Source organism: Lynx canadensis, chromosome B2 (genome assembly GCF_007474595.2).
Source record: "Lynx canadensis isolate LIC74 chromosome B2, mLynCan4.pri.v2, whole genome shotgun sequence".
In the NCBI taxonomy this organism is placed as follows: domain Eukaryota; kingdom Metazoa; phylum Chordata; class Mammalia; order Carnivora; family Felidae; genus Lynx; species Lynx canadensis.
Genome location: NC_044307.1, coordinates 12,335,617 through 12,363,598, shown reverse-complemented (window position 1 = coordinate 12,363,598; position 27,982 = coordinate 12,335,617). Strand labels below are relative to the sequence as shown.

Sequence of the window (27,982 nt, the reverse complement as noted above, 5' to 3'; positions counted from 1 at the left end):
AGCAAGACGGAAACTCCCAGCACTTCTCACTTTGCCCATCCCGATACTCCACTACAGGGTAACAAATCTGCCTTCAGAGTGAATTGAGGGTCTCGGGTGTGCTTAATTCCTTATGGTCTCAGCTAAAAGGAATGTCTGGAAGGTGTAGTCTGTTGGTTGTTTGTGTGTACAGTTGTTTGTTTGTTTGTTTGTTTCGGTCTTCTCTAACCACAAATGCATTGTCCTCAGATCCCACTACTCTGCAAATTTCAGAAACACACTGAGTAAATTTAGTTGCTCTCTGGACTCTTCATCAACAGTCTCTCAAACATCCTGTTGCTTGGGTTGTGGAGGAACAGCCATGCCCTTAAAAAAAATGTCCTGAGCCACCGAATAAATGATGGTTGATGACATCTAAAGCTAACGAATGCCAAGTCCTTTGGAAGACTTACCCACAACCATTCGTGTTTCAAGACCATTCATACAGGCTGAAGTCCACTCTTTCTTCCTCATGGCCTGGGGAAGCAGTGCATCAGAGGCCTCAGAATAAACTCTTTCATTTTGCTCCAGTATGCTACAGGAAAAGAAAACAAAACAAGTCAGAATGAAAAATGCCACTTCAAGCAGTTAGTTGATATTCAGGGGGAAATCCCTGACCTCTCTCAGATGTATTCTTTATAACCTCAAACAAGCATGTTCATGATCAGAACGAAGCTATCACACGACTGATCTACATATGGTACCCTGAAATACTAGAGGTGGGAAGGGAGAAGGGGGAAAGAAAACGGAACACCTGTCGGATAGGTAGCGTATTTTGAAAGCTGGGATATAAACCACCAGCAACATGCTTGCAGAATTTCAAGTTTACTAACTGAAATAAATATATAAAGAAGGATTCCTTACGTTTAATAACTAGAGATAACTGATGGGCAGTTATCAAGGATAGAAAGGGGAGGAAGTTTCGTGTCAAATCAAAAGTCATCTGATTCTGCCCATTAAAGACTCAGACTCACTGAGCCAACATTAACATCTTTAAACACAGGGCGGTTAGGACTGAACAACAACAACAAAAAAGAGACAGGGTCAGAAAGAGGAAACTTTCTATTTTGCACAGGAAACAGGTAATTTAATCGATGGGTGTTCATGCCGAGTCTCGATACAACTTGATCAAGAACTGCCCCCCGCCCAAGCTGGAAAACGGCATTTACTTTACACGCTAAATATGAAACGAATGGTTAAAATGCACATGCCTCTCTACCCCTCCTCAGAGGTGCCAACAAAGCATACACATGAGAACCGTGTGTGACAAGGTGGCTTCGGAGAGTCCTCTTCTGCCTTGTGACTTATAACAGTCACCTGTCACGGGGTTTTGTTCGAGCTCTTCCCATGCTCTAACAAGTCCCCTCCACTGCTGTTTTTTTTTTTTTTTTGACATTGGCCATTTGAGCCTGGAAACAGCCTTCCAAAACCGTCTGCAGCCTTTTCTAGCTCTTTAGGAGCTCTTCCTCGTCTGTTTTGCAAACACACAGCAAGACCACCATCCAGTTCTCTCACCAGGATGACTGCAACCCACTTGTGACTCCAAACTCCACGTGTTTGCAAAGGTCCTGCGGCCACTGCCAGGTCACTATCCGATGACCCCGCTGTAAGAGAGCGGATATATACTTTCCTGTCTCACAAGATGACTGCGTGAATTACCGATTCCTTGAGAGCCTTCTGAAGCCATTGCTTGACAAAATACTCAACGTGTTCGAAAAGACCTTTTGGGGGGAGGGGGTTGTGTCTGTCTGTGGTTAAATTCGTGTAGGCACTCAGAACTTTTGAGGAGGAAGAGAAAGCTGCTCTGGGGTAATGCTTAAACGAGCGAGTTGAGTTGAAGCCCATTATATTTTCAGTCTAGTTGGAAGAGCGACTGCCTGAAAATGGCAAAGTCTTTTTTATTTTCTTGATGCTATCAATACCCACCGAAAGTGGGGTTGTCACGATTTTTATTAGCCTCTAGAGCAGCTTTTTCATGCAATGTAACTCAGCTCCCACTCAAATGTGTAACAGCAACATATTGCTAACAAATCAACACAAGCCAGGAAGTTCAGAGCACGACAAACTGTCTTGAGCTTACCGTGTGGGTAAAAACAGAATTTGAAAGGGAAGAGGAGGATTTAGGCAAGCCCACTGCGAGTTATTGGTATCAATCTTCTTTTACTAAAAATAAATTACTGCCTTTCTTTCATTTGTTACCAGCTCTCCAGCTCGGTGGTTTCGACCTGGAGGGGTCTCTGTCGTCGAGTTCAAGATTCTTCCGCAAACGAAGCTGCCGGCCCAGGGAGGCCGGGCACACAGCAGGTTCATCTGTGCCTTGACCAGACTCTGGGTGGAATCACTCGTGCCCACTGCTCACTGACTGCCACGTTATGGTGTTGGTTCAAAGTTTACCAGAAGCTCTCTATTTTCTCTCGGCCCTCTTTGTCTCTCTTTCTCTGTGCTGTTTCTGCCTAAAAAAAGACATTGGCTTCTGGATTCTATCTTGGCACCAAGTGGTAGTAAAATCATCCAGGAGAGGAAGCACGGCTCCCTCATTAGCTCAGGGCCCTTCCTTGGCTGCCAGAGCCAAGGGGCAAGTCCACACGGGGCAAGTCACACGTCTTGTGGAGGAGGAAGAAAAAGGGAGGGACAGGGACGGATCTCAGTGACACGATTTCCCACTCTTATCTCTGTAGATGTGAAGGAGCTGAAGCAATCCGTTTTGTGATTTATAGTCGACCCTCAATGACACACCGTGCACCAGGTATGAGACCGTTTTTGTCAAAAGGAAACCACTGAACATTCTATCCACTTCCTTTCAAGCGAGAATTTCAACATACTTCCATCTTCCAGCAAACTCTTCATCAGGGCCGCTAATGCCAATAACCAACAAAACACCACAAAACAACCAACCAACAGAACAGTTTAATCTCCTTTGCATACCCATTCTTGTTCGCCAGTGGAAGCTATAAACAGAGATAAGACCAAAAGTCTAGACAGAAGAAAAGAACACCAGGGGACTACAGCATTCACAGATACGCCTGCATGCTGAAAGTTACCTGGATAAACAAGGATCTCAATCCAGATGATATCCTTACAGGGTCTGAAATTCGATAAGCATTTTTGTGATAATTTTCTCAACAGCTCTAAGCAGCGACAGCAAAGTGTATCAACACGTGTCAGAAACAGTGGCCTAAAAGCAATGAGGATTTTTTTTCCCCTTTCTTTTCATCTGAGTTTTGCAGCTAACTGGATTTTTCAATTTAAGTCACAATCTCCCAGGTAGAATTAGTTCCTTATCTCTCATATAAAGGGACACAAGTAACTGTTCTCCATAATTAATTCCCAACTAGAATTCAAGTTGTTTTTACATGTATCTGAGTATCCCACATCAAATGAAATCTCTAAATTGTATCTTATAGGACCTGTTAGGAATATCACTATTCTAAAATTCAACAATTAGACTGCATGGGGAAAAAAACTACCAGGTTCGTGGTGGAATACCATGCTAGTGGGGAATGGGTGTTCTGTTCAATATATAGTGACAGGAAAATTAGCTCATTATTTGGAAAGAGTCAGATCCCCATCTTACATGATTCAGAAAATAGATTCCAGATAAATTAAGCAATTAAACATACAAATACGTGCTTTCACAGACATATGTATATGGATATTTATTATACAAACATCATTTTATACAATTAAATGCAGAAAAATAATTTTATAATCACAAGAGGCCTTGTAGGCTATTGCATAGACTTTGGCTTTTTACTCCGAGTGACAGGAGAAGACACTAGAGAATTGTGAATGGAGTAGTCTAATGCTCTGCCTTATGTTTAAGGGATCATTCTGTCTGCTGTGAAGAACAGGCCCTAAGGGGACAATGCTGAAGACAGGGAGCCCAGGTAGGCTACTGCGAAAATTCAGGTGAGACACCCAACACGTGGACTGGGGGAGGAGGTAGTGAGAACTGGTGAGATCCTGGATATATTTTGAAAGTCAAGTTCACAAGGGGTATAAGAGCAAGAAAAGAGTTAAGGAGGATAGTTCAAATTTTTGACCAGATCATCTGTAAGAACAGAGTTGCCATTCACCGAACAGAAAAGATCGTGGGAAAAGCAGGTGCTGGGGACTCCATTTTTGCATGTTAGGTTTAAGATGCCTATTAGACATCCTTAGATACCAAGTAGATGGTAGGATACGGAAGTCTAAAATACCCTCCCCTTGAGTATGGACTGGATTGAGTCACTCTCGTCTAGCAAGCAGAGGCTGGCAAAGGTAACAGGTGCCATTTCCAAGATTAGGTGACTACACGACTGGCATCCATCTTGAATGTCCTCACACATTCTCTCCTGGGTCACCCACCAACGCCAGGCTGTGAGGCCAGCCTGTGGAGGGGCCCTTGTGGTCTGGTAGCATCTGTACGAATGAGCTTGGAGGCAGATCCCAACCTCACCCCCACCCCATCCTTCAGATGAGGCTGCAGCCTGGGCTAATTAATGGCTTGACTGCAACCTTATGGGGGCCCCAAGCCACAGACACGGATCAAAGATGTGCCTTGGCTCCTACTCACAGAAACTGTGAGATAGTAAGTATTTGTTATTTGAAACGCCCAAGTTGCAGGGTAATTTATAACACAGCAGTAGATAACTAATACAGTCATAATGTGTTAAGACGCTGTTCCACGAATTTTATACGACTTTTTACAGTTGGAGAAACAGTTGCAAGGAAGTTACATCGCCTGCCCAACACCACACATAACGTGACGGAGGTGAGACTCCAACGCGGGCCATCTGACTCCAGAGCTGAAGCTCTCTGTGGATGCATGACCGGACCCCTCCAGGATAACCTTTTTCACCTCGTATGTGCATACCTAAAATATGACTCTCCCTTGCAGGAAGTGTTAACATCATAGAGTTTATATAAACAATGGCCAAGTGCATCTTTACCAAACTTCTTACCCTGTCACGTAGTTCTGTGATTCTATTTTCAATCTCCCAAATACCTTAACGATATATACTGAGCCGCCAAAGAAGATGGAAAGGTGGCCCCTTGCCATTTGAAGAGTAACCTCCATCTGGTTCTTCAATTTCAGTCTGGTTAATCTGGTTAATTTAACTATGAGAGAATTTCCAGCATAGTTTACAAAATGCTCTAATATAAATTCCGATAGACTCAATGTCCTTTTGCACATTTAAAGACCTCTCGCTAAAACTGCTCAGTGCTAAGAAAACACCAAGACGCTGGATAAGACAGCCACGGTATTTCTGCCTGAATTTTTTTCTTTTTTTTACAGAATAAGGGACAATCAATTTTCAGTTGCCAATAGAGAGTCACCAAGGATTCAACAAATACTAAGTTTCTAAGTAGGAACTGGCAAGGCCAAAACATAAAGAACAAAAGCTTTTGAACTACATAATGTACAGTAACTATCATCCTTTTAATGGTTACAACAAATTAAGACTTTTCCATTCTTCCCCCAACACAGACATGAAATACAGAAAGTGAAAGACGTGACCTCTGTACCTCTGTCTCATTACAAATTTAGAACGTCGCTGTTGTCAGAAAGGAACTGTTGCTGGTTATTGTAGCGTCCTTATTTTTTAGGAGGACAATGTCCATCAAGTGCAGCCAGGAACATGTTCCTCATCCACACTGTGGAAGCCTTTTCTCTTGTTTTAGCTGTTACAATTATGCCCACAACCAATGGAAACCAAAGAACTAGAAAGAAAGAATCATAAGAAATTAAAAAAAAAAAAAAAACAAACACCTGCCATTTATAAACCTTTCTGTTACGAAGAGCGACTATGTTTTAGAAAGACATATGATGTATCAGCACAGGTGTGTGTATATATATGGATATATATCCATATATATATATATATATATATATATATATCCATTTAAAAATACCAAACAGTAGTGACAGGTCCCCGGCTAGGCTGCAATTTGGACAATTTGTGTGGAAATGGCATGACTCCGTCTTGTGACACAAAGAGCAGATGCTACCGATTAACAGACAAAAATGTCTCAAAGACTTGTGCAAATGTATGAATTTGCATCGTGAAGTCAGCTTTGCCGATTATAAGCCAAATAGTATAAAGTGATGAAGGATGCGTGGTTTTTCTTTTTAAAAAGAGAGTCGGTGAGATCAATTAGTAAACTTTCATGGGCCTTCCTCTAAGTAACACATGGATTTGAAGGAAAGTACTTGATGAATCTTGCTTTTTATGTTTAAGAAATGGGGAGAGGGTAGTATATGTCGTGTATTGGCCGGTGTGTTCAATGGGACGACATATTCCATGGTGAAATGTCATGCTATGCTAAAAATAAAACGAGGACTAAAAAGATTCAGATACATTTGGGAAACACTTTTGAGGGGCTCTGGTGTATTGATAGGTATTGCAAATCTCAGAGAAGCATGCATCTTGGCCCCAAACACATTTGACCACAGGACAATTCTCCCAGGAGACGTAAGCAACTGGCAGATACACACTGACCAAAATGCACCCTAGGACCCAAAATGCCAAGCCAGTGGTTCTCAAACTTTTGGTCCCAAGTCCCCTTTGTACCCCAAAATGAACTGAGGACCCCAAAGAGCTTTTAACGAGGCAGATGATATTGAACAATATCCGCTGTGTTACAAATTAAAACAGTTTTGAACTACGTTAAAATTCATTCATTTGCTACAAATGATAATAGACCCACTGCATGTTACATAAAATAGCGTCTCTTCATAAAAAGCAACTACATTTTCCAAGACAAAAAAGGTTATTAAGAAGAGTGACAATGATTTGAACTTCTGCAAATCTCTCCCATATCTGGCTTAACGGAGAAAAGTTAAGTTTTCAAATGTGCCTCTGCATTCAATTTCTTGTTCTATAGTGTTTGCTTGAAGTATAGGCTGGCTGTGGCCATGACATGAACTCCGAAGGGCCAGGAGGAAAGGGCACACTGTCAAGAAAACACCTGTTTACTTGGATTCTTCCAGGTAACACTGTGTGAAAGGTGTACCCTTTAGACTTCTTTAGCAAATGCTTTTTTTTTTTTTAAGTTTATTTATTTTTGAGAGAGATACAGAGGTTGAGTGGGGGGGAAGGAGCAGAGAGAGACAGGGAGACACAGAATCTGAAGCAGGCTCCAGGCTCTGAGCTGTCAGCACAGAGCCAGGTGCCCCTAAATAAACATCTTTTTAAATGTTTATTTATTTTTGAGAAGAGAGAGAGAGAGAGAGAGGGAGAGCATGCGCACGAGTGTGCGAGCAGGGGAGGGGCAGAGAGAGAGGGAGACACAGAATCCGAAGCAAAGCAGGCTCCAGGCTCTGAGCTGTCAACACAGAGCCCGACGTGGGGCTCAGACTCATGAACCTTGAGATCATGACCTGAGCTGAGGTCAGATGCTGAACCGACTGAGCCACCCAGGTGCCCCAGCAAATGCTTTCTTTTAATAATCCAGGTCTTAATAATCTAGTAAGGCTCTACTTTCGCTGAAGGCAATGAACTTTTTAAGTGCCCTGAGAAAGATTCAGAAAGGCCTGTTGCATGAAATCAGTTAACAAAGTAAGTATGTAATTATAAACCATTAACTACTTATTAAGAATGACTAAAGAACACTGGCTATCTTTGGGTGTTAACATACACATGTAATGATAATAATAATAATAATAATAATAATAGCTAATATTTGAATGTTAAGCCCTCAAATTACATTATCTCCTTGTAGCCTTAAAATCACCCTCAGTGGTAGACACCTCTGTTTTCTATTTTGAGACTATCTTTTATTCTCAAGTTTACTTATTTTGAGACAGGGAGAGTGAGCAGGGGGAGGGGCCGAGAGACAGGAAGAGAGGGAGAGAATCCCAAGCAGGCTCCACGCTGTGGCCTAGAGCCTGACGTGGGACTCCATCCCATGAACTGTGAGATCGTGCCCTGAGCCGAAATCAAGACTTGGACACCCGACTGACTGAGCTGCCCAGGCGCCCCCCACCCCCCGTTATTCTATTTGTAATAAATGAAGAAATATAGGTGAATGGAGTGAAGTAATGTACTCAACGTGCAAACTAACTAGCTAACAGATTCAGGACTCCAACTTCTGTCTGACGCCAACAATTCTCTCTTAAGTCCTCGTTTCCAGCTCACGGTTTAGGAATCCAGATTCTTCCTCTGGCCGTGATTCCAAAAAAAAAAAAAAAAAAATCATGAAATACCTTCTTCATTTTCCTGTTTCAAAGTGAGTAGCTGCTCGATGAATTAGTTCGGAGCCCACACTAATGAATGTGTATAACAGGAACATCCTTCCGCCTCCCAAAGCACACTGTCCACATCATCCCGTGGAAAAAAGAAGTCTCACTCAAAAGCCACATATGTTGGATGCATGAAGTCGCTCTGCTGATTCTTAAAAAGTCATGAGGACGCAGCACCCGTAAGGATGCTCTGTGAAGAAAACCCGAGGTCCCTTTAGCCCGTGTCCTCTCTTTATTCCTCTGAAAGCACATTTATGAAAACAGAGGCAATGAAAATGCCAGTCATCTCTAAGGCACCACAATAAGGCAAGGAGAAAATGCAGGCAGACCTCGTTTTACTGTACTTCGCTTTAGAGCTCTGATCAGATATTTTATTTTTTTTTTAAAAAAAAAAATTTTTATGTTTATTTATTTTTGAGACAGAGAGAGACAGAGCATGAACGAGGGAGGGGCAGAGAGAGAGGGAGACACAGAATCCGAAGCAGGCTCCAGGCTCCGAGCCATCAGCCCAGAGCCCGACGCAGGGCTCAAACTCAGGGACCGCGAGATCGTGACCTGAGCTGAAGTCGGACGCTCAACCGACTGAGCCACCCAGGCACCCCCAGATATTTTATTTTTTACCAACTGAAGGTTGGCGGTAACCCTGCCTCAAGCACGTCTATCGGCGCTATTTTTCCAGCAGTATTTGTTGGTGTCGTATCTCCGTGTCACATGTTGGGAATTCTCCTATCTTTCAAATTTTTTCACGATTATTATGTCTGTTAGGATTATCTGTGGTCACTGAAAGCTCAGATGATGGTTACCATTTTTTAGCAAGACAGTATTTTTAAATTAAGATATACATATTGTTTTTGAGGCGAGATGCTATTGCACACTCAATAGTCGACAGTATAGTATAAACTGTTATGTACTAGGAACCCACAAATTCATCCGACTCATTATTTATTTCTTTTAAGTTGTTTTTTAACATTTATTTATTTTTGAGAGAGAGACAGTGTGAGAGGGGGAAGGGCCAGAGAGAGAGGGAGACGCAGAATCCGAAGCACGCTCCGGGCTCCGAGCTGTCAGCACAGAGCCCAATGCGGGGCTTGAACTCATGAACCTTGAGATCATGACCTGAGCAGAAGTCGGAGGGACACTTAACTGACTGACCCACCCAGGCACCCCCATCTGACTCATTTTATGGTGACATTTGCTTTACTGCAGTGGTCCAGACCCAGACACGAAATATCTGATGTAGGTCTGTATTAATTGCCCTTTTCAAGTGCTTTCTAAATCCTTAGCAACCCTGGGTCACCATGCACCTCTGACCATTATGTCTCTAACCTCAATGGCTTTCCTTCTGCTACCCCAGAATCACTGAAAACATGCTGAATAACTTCCTAGATCAGTGTTAGTCATTTTCCAACTCCCAGTTCAAGACAGCTGCCCTTCCAGAACTACTCCAGCCCTCTTTCCTCCAAGCGCCTTGGGCAGGAAACCCCACCCACATGGGCTTAGTTGTGTACTCCCTCACAGAGGGGAACATGGCTTCACCAGTATGACTCTCGTCTTGCACACCTATAAGCAGATGGCGAATGCTCTCAAGAACTTCTGGAGAAGCTCACAGCACTTCCCGAGTGCCAAACACAACGTATCAGGCTTGCTTGTATTTTTCGTGATCGGGTGGAGACTGAAGAACATAGGAGTGTAATTTTATGTCCGTTTTATTTTTAAACGTCTTTAGATCCTTCCGTCCCAAGATTAGACAAAATTAGCAGTGTCATTCAGCCAGAAATTTTAGGTATTTTTTTAAAAAGAGTAGTTTGGGGGCGCCTGGGGGGCGCAGTCGGTTAAGCGTCCGACTTCAGCCAGGTCACGATCTCGCGGTCCGGGAGTTCGAGCCCCGCGTCAGGCTCTGGGCTGATGGCTCGGAGCCTGGAGCCTGTTTCTGATTCTGTGTCTCCCTCTCTCTCTGCCCCTCCCCCGTTCATGCTCTGTCTCTCTCTGTCCCAAAAATAAATAAACGTGGAAAAAAAAATTAAAAAAAAAAATAAATAAAAATAAAAAGAGTAGTTTGCAGGGCAATCGATGGTGTTCACTGAAAACTCCATGCCAGTTTATTTGTGACATTCTCAGAGTAGACAGAATTAGGTCCATCCTAATGTGAATTGACTTTAGAAGAAAGCAGGAGAGTATACTAACTCTTGTCAAAAAAAAAAAAAGGTGGATTTGGGGTACACCCAGAAATCCATTGATTGCGTCTTGCCCTTTCTAAAGGCTCAGCCATTCTTTTTTTTTTTTTTTAATATTTATTTTTGAGAGAGAGAGAGAGAGAGAGAGAGAGACAGAGTGTGAGTGGGGGAGGGGCAAAGAGAGAGGGGGAGACACAGAATCCGAAGCAGGCTCCAGGCTCCGAGCTGTCAGCACAGAGCCCGACGCGGGGCTTGAACTCACAAACTGCAAGATCATGACCGGGGCCGAAGTCGGACGCTTAACCGACTGAGCCACCCAGGCGCCCCAGACTCAGCCATTCTTAATGACATCCATTACGTGCACTTTCAGGTCCCATTGAAGTGTTCTGTATCTCTGCTTTCAATATGAGTACCCAAACTGGCATGGAGCTTTTGAATGAATACGTCTGTGGTCCACAGACCACAGAATACAGAAGATTCCAACTCATTCTCTCGGCACCGTAATTACTCTTGGCAAAATTATGCTCCATACTTTGTATGGATGCAATGATCTAATATCAGGTCACAATAACACCTGGTAATCCTTCTATACTATGTCAGCCTTACAAGGCATTTCATTCTCCTCCAAAACCGCCCTTTCTCTCAAACCCAAAAAATCCCTCCAACCCCCAAAACTGGACGCTGTGTATATATGCAAGTGATAGGGTTAGGATCAGGCCTGATTTGGTTTTTGTTTTTTTCTTTTTGTTTTTTTTTTTTTGTTTTCACCATGCCCAAACCTCTGCACAGAAGTCAAGAACAGGAAGCCACTGTAATGGTTCATCTTTAGTTATCTAACTTAAATATTGGGTTTCCATTTGTGAGCTCCATCACTGGATTAACAGAACCATGCAAATTTTGGCCTTCCTCTGAAACTTAACAGCCCCGATCTTCACGCTTTTTATCATTCTTGGTGGAAATTTTCAACAACCACAAAGGTGGGGAAAAGGGTGTGTGGCCGACTGACTTCTTAGTCACATTTCCTGATGTTGCCATTTTAGTATATTTTAAATATTTACTTAGGGCAACATTTAAGTAATTATAGTTTATGAAGCACTGTCCTCTTCTGTCCTCTTTTTCTGTCTTGGTAGACCCCTCAATGTGCTGCTCCGCAAAAAAAAAAAAAAAAAAAAAAAGGGGGCTGATGTTCTCATTTGGTGAGCACTTCTCCCAATGCTCTTGAAATCTGAAGTGAGCAATCTTAGGCTGGGAAAAACTTGTATAATTTTTTAATGTTTTTTTTTAATTTATTTTTGAAAGAGAGATAGACAGAGCGTGAGAAGGGGAGGGGCAGAGAGAGAGGGAGACGCAGAATCCGAAGCAGGCTCCAGGCTCCGAGCTGTCGGCACAGAGCCCAACGTGGCACTCCAACTCGTGAACCGCGAGATCGTGACCTGAGCCGAAGTGGGACACTCAACCGACTGAGCCACCCAGGCGCCCCTGAGGCTGGCAAAAATTTTAAACCGTCTTTCACATTATACACTGGGACAGCTCTAAACTGACACTTCCTTTTTGCCTCCCTCCACGTTCACGTTGGTGGCGTCCACACAGCCCTGAGCAGCTGACCCTCAGACCACCCAAGTGAAGCCGAAGGAGCCACTGGCTTTGACTCCCAACCAAGAAGGGGTAAGTTACGGATCAAAAAGAAAAGCAGTAAAGCAGTGGTGGGTGGTGAGAAAGACTCTGAGGTCCCGTCACTCTTAGGGATCCACTGAGCCTGTTCCCTGGTCCCCTGACATCACTGAGTTGCCCAAATGGAGAACTCCAGATTCAGCACTTTGCCTTCCCCCATATTTCACAAGTGAGCTGGTTCCAAATCCTGTCAATTCTACTTCCTGGTCACACTACTGGAGTCCTTCCCTTCCCACTCCTCTGGAATGCGAACTGGTGCAGCCATTCCGGAAAACAGTGTGGAGGTTCCTCAAAAAATTAAAAACAGAACTACCCTATGACCCAGCAATGGCACTACTAGGTGTTTATCCAAAAGATACAAAAATGCTGATTTGAAGAGGCAGGTGCACCCCAATGTTTTCAGCAGCACTATCAACAATAGCCAAAGTATGGAAAGAGCCCAAATGTCCATCGACTGATGAATGGATAAAGAAGATGTGGTTTATACATCCAATGGAATACTACTGGGTGATTAAAAAGAATGAATTCTTGCCATCTGCAACAACGTGGAGGGAACCAGAGTGTATTATGCTAAGTGAAATACGTCAGAGAAAGATAAATATCCTCTGACTTCACTCATATGTGGAATTTAAGATACAAAACAGATGAACGTAAGAGAAGGGAAGGAAAAATAAGATAAAAACAGGGAGGGAGACAAACCATAAGACACTCCTAAATACACAGAACAAACTGAGGGCTGCTGGAGGGGAGGAGGGAGGGGCATGGGCTAGATGGGGGATGGGCATGAAGCAGGGCCCTTGTTGGGAGGAGCACTGGCTGTCGTATGTGAGAGACGAATCGCTGCATTCTGCTCCTGAAACCAATATTACACTGTAAGTCAACTAACTCAAATTTAAATAAATAAATTTTACAAAATGAAAAACTGAAAAAAAAAAAAAAAAGAGAGAGATCTGGAGAAAACAGATGTGGAGAATGTGAAGACCAAGAACCAACATTTCATTCACAGATATTTTGTTGTTGTTGTTTTCTGGGTTTTCTTGGTTCATCTGTATTTGGGGTCAGGTTTTGTTTTTTTTTTTTAAATCAATTTGATTTTTAATCATTAAGAATAATCCTAGAAGCACGTCCTGTTAACCCATTGCCAAGCTGCACTGACACGTTTCATGACTGCTTGAAAGGCCATGTATTAAAAACACTACCAGAAGGCAAGTTAAAGAAAAGAAAAATATAATGATCTGGGATATTTTTTTTAAAGGAGTTACTGGGGCGCCTGGGTGGTTCAGTCGGTTGAGCGTCCGACTTCGGCTCAGGTCATGATCTCACGGTTCATGGGTTTGAGCCCCGCGTCGGGCTGTGTGCTGACAGCTCAGAGCCTGGAGCCTTCTTCAGATTCTGTGTCTTCCTCTCTCTCTCTCTCTCTGCCGCTCCCCTGCTCACACTCTGTCAATCTCTCTCTCGAAAAATAAATAAACATTAAAAAAAAATTTTTTTTTAAGCAGTTACTAAAACAGAAACAAATGTTATTTTAAATCTCTGGCTCACTGTAAACTGACAAGATATGAATATGAATTCTACCAAGTAATATATAACAACTGCTTCTCACCACAACCACATGCCAGCAACTCAAGTCTACATTTCATTTGGATGTTACATGCGGAGCGTATCATCTAGATTACAAACCACCCTCATCCGAGTGGATGTACTCCAGCTAATGTTTGAGATCATGACATGATTAGCTTTAAAAAGCTGAGTAGAAAACTATTCTTAAATTTGGTTCTACAAGAAGTCACTGCAAAGTTTTAAATATCTAAAACCAGTGAGAATATCCGAAAAACTGTAACACGATGCCATCATCGTCTCAATGTTAGTCAAGTCATAACACATTTCTTTTATGGGTGCTTTGGAAGGAAATTGTGCCAAACGCTTGTCTGACGTAGAGCAGAAAAGTATCTGATATGGATCATGCCCTCGGGAAGGGTATCGCCCATGTGGGAAGACAGTATATGCACAAACGACACCACCTCTTTGCAGTAGAGTAAGAGAATCCGAGAAAAGCTCTGGAAATTTAGAAGAGGAAACCATTTTATGTGGGAGAGGGTCTCAGGGAAGGATCCACAGAGATGGTGGGCCTTCAGGATTAGATGGATTGGCATTGTAAACTCATGTTTTCATACCTAAAACGAAAGTCCCAGGAAAAGGTCAAACGAATCAGTTTGTCCCTAGAGCTAACATCTACAGAGTAACTGCTGGGTGTTAAGAAATGCACAAATGTTGGGGCGCCTGGGTGGCTCGATCGGTTAAGCATCCGACTTCAGGTCAGGTCATGATCTCACGGTCCGTGAGTTCGAGCCCCGCATCTGGGCCTGGAGCCTGTTTCCGATTCTGTGTCTCCCTCTCTCTCTGCCCCTCCCCTGTTCATGCTCTGTCTCTCTCTGTCTCAAAAATAAATAAATGTTAAAAAAAAATTTTTTAATAAAAAAAAAGAAAAAAAAAAGAAATGCACAAATGTTATCTCCAAACAACCTCCTAATGACAGCCTGGTTGTAACGGATTCAAAAAGGACTCAGAGACTCATTGACATTCTCAAGAGTCATTAGTTTTTGTTAAACACCAGTAAGCCAGGGGCGCCTGGGTGACTTTGTCGGTTAAGTGTCCGACTTCAGCTCAGGTCGTGATTTCATGGTTCATGAGTTCGAGTCCCACATCAGGCTCTGTGTGGACAGCTCAGAGCCTGGAGCCTGCTTCGGATTCCATGTCTCCCTCTCTCTCTGACCCTTCCCTGCTTGCACTCTGTTTCTCTCTCAAAAAAATGCAAACACTAAAAAACAAAACAAAACAAAACATTAGTAAGCCAAAATGGTATTTAGATCAACACTTAAAAATTAATCACACAGAGAGGATGACAGCCTTAAGAACAACGAAAGGTCAAAATCACTATGTATCTTGAATATAAATACAGCTTAATACAATAAGGATTTGGACATGCAAAAAACAAATCACATGCCCCCCCAATATAACTGAAGTGACAAGAATGTCATGGATTTCAAATATTTACTCTGTCCTCTAACATCAATATTATGCAACAATTTCATTTTGCACTGAATTATTAAAATACATATTTGCTTTAAAACAGTTATTCACATTGTGTTTCTCAAAATGTGATCCAAGAACCTTTTATGTCAAATGCATCACAGGAGAGTGCTTATTAAAAATGCAACCCCCAGGGGCGCCTGGGTGGCGCAGTCGGTCAAGCGTCCGACTTCAGCCAGGTCACGATCTCGCGGTCCGTGAGTTCGAGCCCCGCGTCAGGCTCTGGGCTGATGGCTCAGAGCCTGGAGCCTGTTTCCGATTCTGTGTCTCCCTCTCTCTCTGCCCCTCCCCCGTTCATGCTCTGTCTCTCTCTGTCCCAAAAATAAATAAACATTGAAAAAAAAAATTAAAAAAAAAAAATGCAACCCCCAGACCTACCCCTGACCCACTTAATCACGCTCCTTGGGCCCAGGAGTCTGAATTTTTAACAGGTCCTTTCCTTACCCCCAAGCGATAACTACCTGTACATTTAAGTGTTCAAACCCCTTGTCTGTCTGTCGTACCCTTCCCCACCCATCTCCCACTCCTCTTCTTTCACTGCACGGTGTCTTTGCCAATTTAAAATATTTTTTTAACGCTTATTTAGTTTTGACAGACAGAGAGAGACAGAGCGCAAACAGGGGAGGAACAGAGACAGAGGGAGACACAGAATCTGAAGCAGATTCCAGGCTCTGAGCTGTCCGCACAAAGCCTGATGTGGTGCTTGAACCCACGGACCGCGGGATCACGACCTGAGCTGAAGTCGGATACTTAACCGACTGAGCCAATCAGGCGCCCCGTGTCTTTACCAATTTAAACAATTACTTTTCAACATTGTCCAAATCTTCCGTGTCACACTACACTGGCTAAAAGAAAAATTGTTTCTAAAGCACTGAAATTATACCACTAAAAAGAGGATTTCAGTAGTCCCACCCCCCTTTTCCAGGGAGGATACGTTCCTAGCCCCCCAATGGATGCCTAAAACCTCAGACAGTATCAAACTCTACATATACGTTTTTTTCCTATACGTATATGCCAATGATAAAGCTTACTTTTTACTGAGTTATAATTAACATATTACATTACTTTCAGCTGTACAAGACAGTGATGCAATATTTTTTAAAATTTTTTTTTAATGTTTATGTAGTTTTGACAGGGAGAGAGACAGAGGATGAGTGGGGGAGGGGCAAAGAGTGAGGGAGACACAGAATCCGAAGCAGGCTCCAGGCTCCGAGCTGTCAGCACAGAGCCCGACGCGGGGCTCGAACTCACAGACCAAGAGATCATGACCTGAGCTGAAGTCGGACGCTCAACCGACTGAGCCACCCAGGCGCCCCTTGATGCAGTATTTTCCTACGTGAGGAAATGATCACCACGACAGGTCTAGACATCATCTGTCGCAACACAAAGTTATTTCAATATTATTGACTATATTCTCTATGACGTACGTTACATACCTGTGACTTACTTATTTTCTAACTGAAAGCCTGTACCTCTTAATCCCCTTCACCTATTTCAACCATCTGCCCACATCCCTCCCCTCTGATAACCACCACTTTGTTCTCTTTATCTGTTTTCTGTATTTGTTCACTTTGTTTTTTAGATTCTACATACAAGTGAAATCATACTAAAAAAAAGTTTTTGAAATAAGTGAAACCATACTGTATTTGTCTTTCTTGGTCTGATTTATTTCACTTAACAGAATACCCTCTATATTCATCCATGCTGTCACAAATGGCAAGATTCCATTCTTTTTTATGGTTGAATAATATCCCCCTGCATGCATATATCCTTTATCCATTCCTCCATTGATGGGTACAAGGGTTGTTTCCGTGCCTCGGTTATTGTAAATAATGCTGCAATGGACACAGGGGTAAAAATATCTTTTCTTATTAGTGTTTTTGTTTTCTTTGGATAAATACCCAGAAGTGGAATGGCTGGACCCTATGGTTCTATTTTTCATTTTCTGAGGAACCTCCACACTGTTTCCCAAAGTGGATACGGCAATGTACATTTCCACCAACACTGCACGAGCGTTCCCTTTTCTCCACATCTTTGCCAATACTTGTTACTTCTTGCATTTTTGATGATAGCCATTCTGACAGGTGTGAGATGGTATCTCATTGTGGTTCTGATTTGCATTTCCCTAAAATGATTAGTGGCACTGAGCATCTTTTCATGCATCTGTTGACAATCCGGATGTCTTCATTGGGAAAATGTCTATTCAGGTCTCCTGCCCATTTTTTGATCAGGTTGTTTGCTTTTTTTGTTACTGAGCTACATGAGTTTTTCACATATTTTGGATATCAACCCCTTACAAGAGATACCATTTGCAAGTACCTTCTCTCATTCAACAGGTTGCCTTTTTGTCTTGTTGATGGTTTCCTTCTCTGTGCAAAAGCTTTTGTTTGACATAGTCCCATTTGTTTATTTTTGGTTTTGTTGCCCTTGCCTGAGGAGACAGATCCACAACATATTGCTGAGACCAATGCCAAAGACCTTAACTGCCTATGTTTTCTTCTGGAAGTGTTATGATTGTAGATCTTACATTTAAGTCTTTAATTCAATTTGAGTTTGTATATGGCATGGAAAATGGTCTCCTTTCATTCTCTTGCATGTAACTGTCCAGTTTCCCCAACACCATTTATTCAAGAGACTGTCTTTTCCCCAGATACGTTCTTGCCTCCTTTGTTGTAGATTAATTCACTATATAAGTGGGGGGTTATTTCTGAGCTCTCTTATCTGTTCCATTGGCCTCTACGTCTGTTTTTGTGTCAGTACCATACTGTTGTGATTTCTGTAGCTTTGCGGTATAGTTTGAAATCAGAGGGACTATAATGCCTCCAGCTTTGTTCTCCTTTCTCAAGATTGCTTAGTTTATTCGAGGTCTTTTTTGGTTCCATACACATTTTAGGATTTTTGTTCTACTTCTGTGAAAAATGCCATTGGTATTTTGTTACAAATTGTACTGAATCTATAGATTGCTTTGGGTAGTACAGACATTTTAACAATATTAATTCTCCCAATCCATTAGCACAGTGTATCGTTCCATTTATTTGTGTCATCTCTAATTTCTTTCACCAATGTCTTATAGCTTTTAGAGTACAGATCTTTCACTTCTTTGGTTAAATTTATTCGTAGGTATTGTATTCTTTTTTATGCAATCATAAATGGGATTGTTTTAATTACTCTGATAGTTCATTATTAACACATAGAACACATATGTTTCTATAACATACAGAAACACAACAGACATCTGTATATTAATTTTGTGTCCTGTAACTTTACTAAATTCATGTATTAGGTCTAAAAGTTTTTTGATGGAGGCTTTAGGGTTCTCTATGCATAGTATCATGTCATCTGTAAACAGCAACAGTTTTCTCTTCTTTTTAATTTGGATGCTTTTTATTTCTTTTTATTGCCTAATTGCCGTGACCAAGATTTCTAATATTATGTTGAATAAAAGTGACTAGAGTAGGCAACCTTGTCTTGTTCCTATTCTTAGAGAAAAAGCTTTCAGCTTTTCGCCATACAGTTGATATTAGCTATGGGTTTGTCATATTTTCTTGAGGTACATTGCCTCTATGCTTGCTTTGGTGACAGTTTGTATCCTAAAAGAATGCTGAATTTTGTCAAATGCTTTTTCTACGTCTATTGAGATTATCATATAATTTTTATCCTGTGTTTTATAAGTGTGGTCTATCATGTTGATTGATTTGTAGATGTTAAATCATCCTTACATCCCTATAATAAATCCCATTTGGTCATGGTCCATGATCCTTTGTCCTTCTTTTTCTATTTCTTTAACTACAACATTAGATTGTCTATTTGAGATTTTTCTTGTTTCTTGATGTAGGCCTGTATCACTACAGGATCCCTCTTAGAACTGCTTTTGCTCTATCCCAAAGATTTTTGGAATGTTGTGTTTCCATTTTCATTTGTCTAGAGTATTTTTTGACTTCCTCTTTGATTTCTTTGTTCACCCATTGTTTCATAGTGTGTTGTCAATCCTGTGTTTTTTCCAGTTTTCATCTTATAATTAATTTCTAGTTTCATACATTGTAGTCAGAGAAGATACCTGATATGATTTTAATCTTCTTAAATTTATTGAGACTTATATTGTGCCCTACCATGTGATCTATCCTGGAGAATGTTCCATGTGCACTTGAAAAGAATCTGTATTCTGCTGTTTTTGGATAGAATATTCTATTAAGTCCATCCACCTGATACAATGTATCATTTAAGGTCAATGTTTCTTTATTTCTATTTTGTTTGGATGATCTATGTATTAATGTAAATGGGTATTAAAGTCCACTACAATTATTATATTGCTGTCTATTTCTCCCATTACTTCTGTTAATATTTGCTTAATATATTTAGATGCTTCTATGTTGGGTGCATAAATGTTTACAAATGATTTCTCATCTTTTTTGGACTCTGACCCCTTTATCAGTATGTAATACCCTTCTCTGTCTTTTGTTACAGTCTTTGTTTCAAAGTCTATTTTGTCTGATAAAAGTGTTACTACCTCAGCTTTCTTTCCATTTCCTTTTGCATGGCATATCCATTCCTTCACTTTTAGTCTGTGTGTGTCTTTAGATTTGAAGTGAGTCTTTCAGAAGTGGCACACAGAAGGGTCTTGTTTGTTTATCCATGCAGCCACTCTATGTCTTTTGATTAGAGAATTTAGTTCATTTACATTTAGAGTAATTATTGGAAAGTACATACTTACTGCCATTTTGATTACTGTTTTCTGGCTGCTTCTGTCGTTCTGTTCCTTTCTCCTTGTGGTTCGATTGTTTTCTTTGGTGTTATGTTTAGATGCCTTTTTTTTTTTTTTTTTTGCTTTTGTGTATTTCATGTAAGTTTTTTCTTTGTGATTACAGTACATTTTATGTATTTAATAATAGTCTCTTTTAAGTTGACAGCAACTTAAGTGTGAACACATTCCAAAGTTTTATATTTTTACCCCCTCCCATTATTTTACATTTTTGATGACACATTTTACACCTTTTTATTTTATGTATCCCTTAATTACTATTGTATTTTTAATTAATTTTGGTACTTTTGTCTTTACCCTTCATACTTGCTTTATAAATGGTTAATCCACTACTTTTATTTTGTATTTACCTTCTCCTGTAAGATTTTTACATTAGTATGTTTTCTTACTTATTACTAATGATTAATTAGTGCCTTTTCTTTTTAGATCAGAGAAGTCCCTTTAATATTTCTTCTAAGGCTAATTTAGTAGTGATGAACTCCTTTAGCTTTTGCTTATCTTGAAAACTCCTAATCTCTCCTTCAGTTCTGAGTGACAATCTCGCTCGGTAGAGATTTCGAGTTTTAACAATTTTTTTTCCTTTTTGCGCTTGGAATATGTCACACCATTCCCTTCTGACCTGTAAAGTTTCTGCCAAAAAAAAAAATCTGCTGATAGTTTCATGGGGTTTCCTTTTTGTGTAATAGTTTGCTTTTATTCCTGTTTTTAAGATTCTCTCTTTATTCTTCACTTTTGCTCTTTTAATGTGTGTTGGTGTGTTTCTGTTTGTATTCATATTATTTGGAATTCTCCGGGCTTCCCGAACCTGAATGTCTGTTTCTTTCCTCAGATTAGGGAAGTCTTCAGCCGTTATTTCTTCAAAAAATTATTCTGGCCCTTTCTCTCTTTCTTCTCCCTTTGGAACTCCTATAACGCAAATGCTATTCCACTTAATCATGTCCCAGAGGTCTCTTAAGATATCCCCATTTCCTTCATTCTTTTTTCATTTTGCTACTCATTTTCATTTTCATTCTGCCTGGGCACTTCTCATTGCTTTGTCTTCCAGCTTACTGATCCATGCTTCTATCTCATCCATTCTGTTGTTGAACCCTCCAGTGTAGTTTTCAGTTCCGTTACAACTTCTGTTTGTACTTGCTTATGTTTTCTATCCCTTCGTTGAAGTTCTTGTGGTGTTCATCTATTCTTCTTCTGAGATAAGCGAGCATCTCTATGACCATGACTTTGAACTCCTTATCAGGTAGACTGCTTACTTCCATTTCATGAAGGTCTTTTTCTGGGGATTTGCCTTGTTCTTTAGATCGGAACACATTCCTCTGTCTCTTCGTCTTGCCTATCCCTCTATTGGTCTTTGTGTATCAGGAGAGTTAACTACCTCCTTCAGTTGTGGGGTGGTCTTGTGTAGTGAATGTTCCATGTGGCCCCAAGGCTCAATCTTCCCTGGCTACCAGAGCCAGGTGCTCTATGGTCATCCTGATTGTGACAGGGCCGTGGCTGCTGCATGGGGAACGTGGGGCTTGGCACTCACCAGCTCAACTATGACCTACCCACTGCAAAGGGAGGACAGGGCTTGGGCCACTCGCCTGACCCAACGGTGGCTGAGCCACTGTGCAGGGAAAGGAGGGTTCAAGCCACTTGCCTGTCCATTTGAGGTTCTGTCTCTGTGCTGGGTGGGCCAGGCTCAGAGTGGCCATCCAGGCTGATCATGGCTTGGTTGCTGTAAAGGGAGGGTGGGGCTCAGGGTGCTCGCCAGCCCCACTACATGGGGAGACCAGGGCTTGGGGCACTTATCCCACCTGGTTTAGGCTCAGCGGTTGCACAGGCTGGGTGGGGCTCAGGGTGTGAGACTAGCCCTGCTGAGGCTCTGGTGCTGTGTGGGGTAGGCAGGGCACGGGGCAGTCATGCCAGCTTGGTTATGTTGTAGCGTGGGTACAGCGCACCCTCCAGTTCTGGCAGGCCAAACAAAGGGTGTCAAAAATGGTGCCTGTTGGCTCTTCACTGGCAAGATAGACCGACGTTGCAAAACTACCATCCGTCAACATTTCCATCCCCCCGCCCCCATATAGTCCCTGCAGGATCTTGCCTCTCCAGCAGCAGCTTTAATGTAAATGGGTCTCCTTCACTCATGGTCTAAGTGCTTTTCGGTCCGTGGATTTCGTGCTGAATCTCTGGGAAAGTGGGTTTGCACACGAGCCCTCAAAGAACAAGATCTCCATTCCTTATAATTCTCCTGGCCTTAATCCCCACTGATTTTCAAAACCCGAAGCTTAGGGGGCTTGTGTTTCTGGATCCAGCCCTCAAGGTCAGCATGCTTGATGTGGGGCACAATCCCTTCGGTCTTCAAGCGAGCGTTCACAATTGGGGGTCCTTCTAGCTTCTACGGTCACCGTGTCCGGGCTGGGGTCCCAACTGGGCTGTGCCTCTGCCTCTCCTACCCTGCACTCCATGTGTCTCTTTTGTGTTTTGTTGCAGAGGGACTGTTCACCTAACTCTCAAGTGCTTTTCGGAAAAAAAATTACAGATGTAGCTGTGTGTTTTTTGTGTCCGTGGGAGGAGGTAAGTTCAGGGTCTTCCTATCCCGCCATCTTAAAACCATGTCTTCTAATCAAGTTTCATTTATAAATCAGGCACAGTAAGAGCAACAACAACTAACAACAGAACGACTATAACCATATACTGTAATAAGAGTTACGTGATGTGGTCTCTCTCTCAAAATGCCTTATCGGTTTGCACCCACCCTTCTTCCCGTGATGACGTGAGATGATAAAATGCCCGTGTGATGAGATGCAGTGAGGTCAATGACATCGACACTGCGATGCAGCGTGAAGCTAATGCTGACCTTCCGAAGACAGGCCAGAGGAGGGCCATCTGCTCCTGGGGGGACTACTCTATTTCAAGCAATTCTCATAATTCCTCTTTTTTTTTTTTTTTTTTTTTGGCTTATTTATTTATTTTGAGAGAGAGAGAGAGCTCAAGTGGGGGAGTGGCAGAGAGAGAGAGAGAAAGAGAGAGAATCCCAAGCAAGCTCCATGTTGCCAGCAAGGAGCCGGAAGCCAGGCTTGATCTCACGAACCGTGAGGTCAGAGCCTGAACCAAAGCCAAGAGTCGGACGCTTAACCGACTGAGCCACCCAGGCGCCCCATAATTCCTCTTTTTCTATACATCTAGCTTGAGTCAGCAAAATCCGGTGGTGTTAAAATGCTTTGGGTTCTGTGATAGGCTTAATAATGCCCCACCAAAAAATGTCCACATACTGATGTCCGTAACATGTGAATGTTACCTTCCACGGACAAAAAGAATGTCACGGATGTGATGCACTTCAGAATCTTGGGGTGAACGCCCCAGATTATACAGGTGGGCCCAGTGCGATCACAAGGGTTCCCAGGAGCAGAAGAGGGAGGCAGAAGAACAGAGCAAAGGGAGAGGTGACCGCAGGAGACGGTCCAGGGAGAGGCCGTGTTGCCGGCTTTGAAGATGGAGAAAAAGGTCAGAAGCCAAGGAATTACAAGAGGCCCCTCCGAACCAAAAAGGGCAATGGTGCGGATTCACCCATAAGGAACTGAGCCCTGCCGATGCTTTGATGTGAGCCTGGGGAGACGTGGGTTGGATTTCTGATCTACAAAACTGTAAGATAATAAATCTGTGTTGTTTTAAGCAACAAGCTTATGCTAATTTGTTGCACTAGCCATAAAAACTAATGCAGGCTCTTGGAAGAAAACAAAACAAAACAAAACACTCAGGTTACCTCTAACCCTAAGGCCATGGCCCAGTGGCCCACACACTTTCAGTCTTCCCAAACACGTAAAGACAGAATCCCAAATATTCCCTCGGGCACAACGGAGCTATGGTCCAGATAGTTTCAAACATTTCCTTTACCCACTTCTGCCCTTACTCTGCTCTTCCCATTCTCACCCGTGGCTTCTCTTCCCACCGTCGACCGTGACAGACTGGTTTATCACCTTGAAAACTACAAAGAGGAGAGGGTCGAAGCCAGGGTTTCTGAGCTGCAGCACTACTGACATTTGGGGCCAGATAATTCTTTTGTTGTGGGGACTGTTCTGTCCACAGCAGGGTACTGAGCAGTATCCCTGCCCTCTACCCACTTGATGCCAATAGAACCACCCCCCCCCCGCCCCACTTATGACAACCCAAGATGGCTGCAGACATCGCCAAGTGTCCTCGGAGGCAGGGAGAAATGGCCCCCGGCTGGGATCCACTGGTCCCACGCATACGTCTGTTTACCTAGCGCTTGGCAGCTGTCTCCATCGGTCCCTCCGGTGGAGAGAGAAGACTCCAGCATGGATGCAGAGATATTCTTACATCGCAGCTGGTCTCATTCAAACCAGTTTCCCATGAATTCAGTCTGTTTGGCATTTTAAAACAGTTCTAAGTCAAAACTCAACCACAGGCTTTTTTAATGGCCCCACCACACTTATTCCCAGCCACAGTCAACGGAAACATGGCTGTTCCACGATGACCCACAACCCAACCCTGCCAGTGAGCTCACAATCCATTCTGCCGCTAGAAAGGCTAAAGGCTTGCTATGCGACTGTTACCAGTAACTTTCTAAAGCCCTGTGCAACTTTATTACCTAAACCTCATTAATAAAAGTCCTTTCCATCAGAAGGTTTGACACGGTGTAAATCAAATAGGAGATGACTGGAAGCCTGACTGATGACAGGACAGATGTTTTGGAGTCAGATCTTGGGAAACAGCCATTGTCCTGGAATAGGAAGCCAGTCTACCAGAGAAACAGATAATGTCCTCTGCGAGTCCTAAGAAAATGAGTTAAACAAAGATGTTAAAAGACCCTGCTTTGTGTAATTCTTAATTCTGCTCAGACTTGAGCATTTCAATTCCAAAATAACAAACCAGTAAATGGGAAACACAGCTCCTGTTCTTCCCGGAATCTGAAACACAACTACCAGCTTCCAACACGGGATGTTAAATTCAAAGGATCATTAACTATTAGTCTGGTCGAAAGCCACAGCCACACTGAGCCCTGTGAAGTCTCAGTGGAGGTGACTGAGCTGCACAGATTGGTGACTTTACAGAATGTTCTTCCAGGAATGTTAGCAGACACATCCCTGGTACCTACGAGTAACCGATCAACTTAACTACAATCTTTGTAGAATAATCTTCCATCAACTACTGCCATATCAATCCTAAGACTAGAATTCCACATTTTTCTCTCAGAGGCCTTCCTCCAGGTATACAATGTTCTTACAAAGCCTGCAAATATCACAGGACTCTAAAGATCTAAGAGCCAAGGTCCTGAACCAAATTCCATACTTCTTATGGATTCTACCCCCACTTTTTCGTAATGATACTGGCCTTATGGCAGTCAACGCTGGTAACCACAGGTGCATTTTCCACTCGTTTCAAAGATGTGAAATTCAAGCATTCATGGCAAGCAGCACATAAGAGGAGAGAAGGGGCAGGGAAAGAGTTTTCAGGGAGAGATGAACATTATATGCTATTTAAAACAGGGGTGCAGCACACCGCCAGGGACGCGAATGATGGGATAGGGGTGGGGAGTAAAGAAACTTGGACGTCATTAAGCATTGTCCCTAATATGCAAAACCAACTTGCAAAGTGCTGCATTATGAATGAAAACATCGAGACAGGTAACAGCACGGAGCCTCTGTCTCCAACCAGGCTACGCTCATCAAACCAGTAATGACTCCAGCACAGTAGTGATAAAGTAGCAAGTGTGGGTGAGTTTGCAATCTGCTGAAACTACCCACACTCCCCGCTTTTATATGGCTAGTTGAGAAGAGCCGGGGAATGCTCTTAAGTGGATTCAGCTACGGGTTTTAAGTCCTGGCCAGATTTAATATCCCACAACTATAAATTTTTACTTTGAAAGTTACTCAGGTATACGACACACTTCTATAAAAATAATGTATAAAGTAGCTCCTTATTTCCAAACCCACAATTACCAGCATAGGAAACCAACTCTTGTGGGTCTTAGCACTGGTTTTATATATCCTTTTAGTTGTTAGGGAAATCGAAACACCTTATTTCTTCATTCAACAGCTGCTGGGTGCCTACTCTGTGCTAGACCCTGAGAATATACGTGAATAAAATATGGTCCCCGCACTCTCCATCTAGTGGTGGGACAACAGACGATTGCAAAGGGTGAGCCACAGCTATAAAAGAAGAAAACAGTATAAGTGGCAGAATGGATATGTTTTCTGTAAAAAGAATATCAATTTGGGTTTCTTACCCTGATTCCCAAGTCACAAATTGTATTTTTTATCATGGATTTCTCATGGTAACGAAAGAATTGTAGCATGATTCTTTTTGGTTGGAAACATCTCCCCGACAAATTTAGCTACACCACTGGCCTCTATTCTGGAACACTCAGCTGACAAAGAATAGTTTTACACCAGCATCAATGACTGATCTTCTATTCCATCACAATATCTGGAATATCATGTCCCTTTTGTCCTGTGTTCAAGCACCCTCTACAATATTTTGTCACATTTTAGATCTGAGTATTTATCTCATTTTGCTGTTTTCTTTTCTTTTCACTGACCAGCTAGAAGTATTTTAAAAATCAATGACTAATGTCTGAGTGGCCATAGTGCGCAGAGCACCATGGGAAGTGTAAAAACGAACCAGATTCTGCCCTTGTCCTTAAAGAAGCTTTCCACCCTTAGTCAGGGAGGCAGATGTGTAAACAAACAATAAGGTGTGAATCAAGGAGAATGTGGTGGGGGCTGGGAAATGACCACGAACTTTGCAAGTGGAGGGTTCCAAGCTCAAATAGAGGTGTTACTTAGGTATGTATGGGGGGGAAGGAGTCTCCGCCTTTAAAAAAAATTTTTTTAACATTAATTCATTTTTGAGAGACAGAGAGAGACAGAGTGTAAGTGGGGGAGGGGCAGAGAGAGAGGGAGACACAGAATCTGAAGCAGGCTCCAGGCTCCGAGCTGTGAGCACAGAGCCCGACACGGGGCTCGAACCCACGAGCCGCCAGATCATGACCTGAGCCGAAGTCGGACACTCAACTGACTGAGCCACCCAAGATGCCCCAGGAAGTCTTCTACTTTTAAATCCCCTCCCCAGAATGAAAATCCCACCTAGTAAGGGGACAGACAGGCACACAGCCCTTAGCCCTGAATGCTTACTTGTAAAATTCGAATACACTACCACGTTTGATTAGTACAATACTTTGACGCAATTATCGTTCAGCCCTTGGCTCACTGTCTCTCCACGCTCTCATCACTGGGTTTGGAGTGGTTTCGGCAGTTTTTGTCATAAAGGGCTAGGGCTCTAAAACCTATAATGCTAGGATTTTTCTCATTTACTTTATTTTACTTGTATCCTGCTTTGCTCACACCTGTACTTCACTGAGGGATACTCTTAAGTTAAATGTAACATGAACACTTTCCTTTCAAGCAGCTAATTCGTTTTAAGCAGCTAAAACGTTCACCTTCATTTGTTTTTTCACTGGCTGGCTAATTGCCAAGGTGAGCAAATGACAAGGAAATTTGGATATAACTGTTCACAATTTGCTAGTACTGCTCTTAATTCATTCTGTTTTCATCCATCGCCGCGACCTGTATTCTGTATTTACGATTCCCTCTAAACTGTCGGTGAAATTTTTTAAAAACTCAATGGTAGTCTGAAAGTGCTCGCTGCGTCGTGAGATATTTTTCTTCTTGCAACTTTGACACATCCATGGCTGTTTGTCTAAAAAGACCTGCTGTTTGAGCCAAAATGTTGTTTGCTTGTTCGTGTTTCTAAATTCTGGCAATAACTTTCAATGTATCTTTCCCTCGCCTTCCTTCTTCCTAATCCGGCTTCTGGGTGTCTAGTTTCATTTCTTTCCATTTTTGAGAAAAGATAATTGTTTATATCACATAGGTCTTAATCAACTACCAAATATCTTTGGTTATTTAGGGAAAATCTTATTTTCAAATTCTTACAAGGCCCTTTTCTATGCTGTATCAGTTATTATCATGTTTATCCTATCTTATACTAGAAGGTGGCTCTTAGGCCAAAATGTTACTCTCTTATCTACAGATGGTGATATGCTTT

At 42.3% G+C, this 27,982-nt stretch overlaps 1 protein-coding gene across 8 annotated transcripts in view; it reads right to left on the bottom strand.

Moving 5' to 3' along the window:
- Positions 1 to 27,982, bottom strand: part of ATXN1 (ataxin 1) — a 396,156-nt gene that overhangs the window by 286,954 nt on the left and 81,220 nt on the right. For 7 of the 8 annotated variants that reach the window (XM_030314798.1, XM_030314795.1, XM_030314794.1 and 4 more), the window contains one exon: positions 432 to 553. The gene's annotated coding sequence lies outside the window, so the exon portion shown is untranslated. Of the gene's footprint in view, positions 1 to 431; positions 554 to 5,526; positions 5,707 to 27,982 lie in introns of those variants that run through there. The other variant, XM_030314800.1, reaches the window with a different exon arrangement.